Source organism: Triticum urartu, chromosome 1 (genome assembly GCF_003073215.2).
Source record: "Triticum urartu cultivar G1812 chromosome 1, Tu2.1, whole genome shotgun sequence".
In the NCBI taxonomy this organism is placed as follows: domain Eukaryota; kingdom Viridiplantae; phylum Streptophyta; class Magnoliopsida; order Poales; family Poaceae; genus Triticum; species Triticum urartu.
In genome coordinates this window covers 549547660-549549929 of record NC_053022.1, presented here as the reverse complement: position 1 = coordinate 549549929, position 2270 = coordinate 549547660, and the positions used below count along the sequence as shown (strand labels likewise).

Here is a 2270-nt window from a genome sequence, read left to right as displayed (position 1 = left end):
CAACTTTATAGAAGAAAAAACCAACATTCACTATGTGAAATCAATACCGGCAGATGCGGCATGACTTAAAGTTTCATATTGTATAACTTTAGCATGGTAGATATTAATATATTTTTTATAACTTGAGCATGGTAGATGTTGATATTTTTTTATATAAATAGGGTCAAACTTTACTAAGTTTGATTTCAGACAATTCTTAAATGCAGAGTAAATAAGGGCGGAGGGAGTATTAGGAGGAGAATAAAAACAAAGACAGTGCATGTTAACAGACGACTTTGATATCATGGTGTGACTATGACGTGCTGATTACTCGAAAGATGTCGACTTTGGTATCATGGTGTGACTATGACGTGTTGATTGCTCGAATAAAAAATATCGCGACGTCACCGGCCGGGTAGGAGGACCTTGCCGAGCGCGCGCGTGACCGATAGGCATCGGAGGAGGCTCGGGTCTGGCTTCTTCTGGTGCAAACACTCGGTGCATCCACCAAAACGAATCCGCATACGGAGTCCGGCTCACAAGATTTTTGCACGCCTTCGTTCAAACTTCGAAGCATACTGTACATGACAACGCACTCCACTCCTACTCCCCACAGCGAGACGACGCAAGCCCTCGCAGATGCCGCAACATCGTCTCCGATCGATCTGTCCGCCGCCGGGATCGAGCTTATTAGCTGCCGTCGAACCTCACCCTGAGGTCGCCCCTCCTGGACGGCTTCCTGGGGACGGGCATGCCCCGCCGCGGACCACCACCTCGTGCCCCGGGCGGACCGCCGACCTGCTGACCGGCACCGTGAGGCCGCGCCCGTCGAGCGCCGTCAGGTGCACGGCGCACCCGGCCAGGGGCGCCCTGCACGTCGCCACGAGGTCGTCGCCGTCCCGGGCGAACACCGGGTGCGGCTTCTCGTCGACGACGAACACCACGTCCGCCGGGACCGTGTTGGGCCGCTCGTTCCCCCGCTCCGGGAAGGTGATCCTCGTGCCCTTCTTCCACCCCGGCTTCACCTCGATCGTCACGATCTCCTCCGCCGGAACCGTTCCCCTGCGCGCAGTGCGGTCACCGCGTCCGGGCGGCATGGCAATGGCGTTCAGCAAGAAGGATCTACATGCAGTGCAGGGGTCTGAAGCAGGGCTATGGAGGGGAGGCACTCACCCGCTGCCGCTGGCCTCGGCGTCGGCGACTAGCCTGGTGATCTTCATTCTCCTGGTCGTCCCCGCGTAGAGCTGTTCCAGGGTGCACGGCAGCTTGTGCTCTATCGGCGCCGCCTTCACCGGCCTCCCGCCGCCGAGCACCGAGCCGAGTGCCGACGGGCTGGACCTGGGCGAGCCAAAGACGTCGTCGTCCTCGAATCCGGCGGAGTCGAGCAGATCGAAGAAATCGTCCCCGAATAACGACATGCCGCCGCCTGCCCCTGGTTGCCGCGCCGCCCTCCCACCGTGCCGCCGACCGCGCTGCATGTGTCCCGGCGGAGCCGGATTGTTCTCCCGTCGAGGACAAAGAGCTGGAGTGGAGGAAAGAGTGAGAGCTGAGAAGCAAGCTGGGCTACTGGCACTCTCTCTGCATCGGCGCTCTTATCATTCCCGCCCGCCGCTCATCTCGCCGTCGTCGTTTATCCTCTCTCGTCGGCATGCGTGACACGTTGCGGCACATGTCCGGCGCGTGGACGCATGCATGCATGGGATAGGAGTACGTTGGCTCGCTTCTTTTTCTGGTTCGGCGGTTCGGCGGCACGAGTTTGTCCGGCATTGGCAGCCGTGTGCGGCATGGCGTGTTTGTGTTCGTTGAGAGTACGGGTCCACAGTGCCCGTCACCTCTGATTTGTCCGCAGCCCTTCCCTCATCTTATCTTAAATTCATTCAAATTTTTTTGACAATGATATGCGCCGGTCGGCCGGCCAAGGCTTCCGCCGGGTCAATGCAGAGCCGTTCGATTCGTATGTGCCTAACCGTCTGATATAGAGGCTTCGTCTTCCCGCGATCGCCCCGCTCGCTCTCTCGGCCTCGCTCCTCCTCGGTCGCCCGCACCTGCCGGCCATGGGCTATCGACGCACGCGCGCTCGTGGGCCGCCCGCGCTCCTCCCCGCGCACCCCAGGCCCCCGGTTCCAGCAAAACGCGCAGCCCGGTTCAAAGCTCTCCGCTGACTGGTTGCAGCTTCTACACCGACGGGTCACACGTTGTCGCCCTCGCAGCTAGTGCGTGTCGTAGGTGCAGCTCTCGCCATTGCCGGTTGACGCTCTTGCCATGAACGGTTCCAACCGTGCCTCTTCATG

General features: G+C 59.4%; 1 pseudogene; it reads right to left on the bottom strand.

Annotated features, from left to right (window-relative positions):
• Nucleotides 1-238: 238 nt before the first annotated feature.
• LOC125538946 lies at nucleotides 239-1544 on the bottom strand (annotated as a pseudogene).
• Nucleotides 1545-2270: the final 726 nt, after the last annotated feature.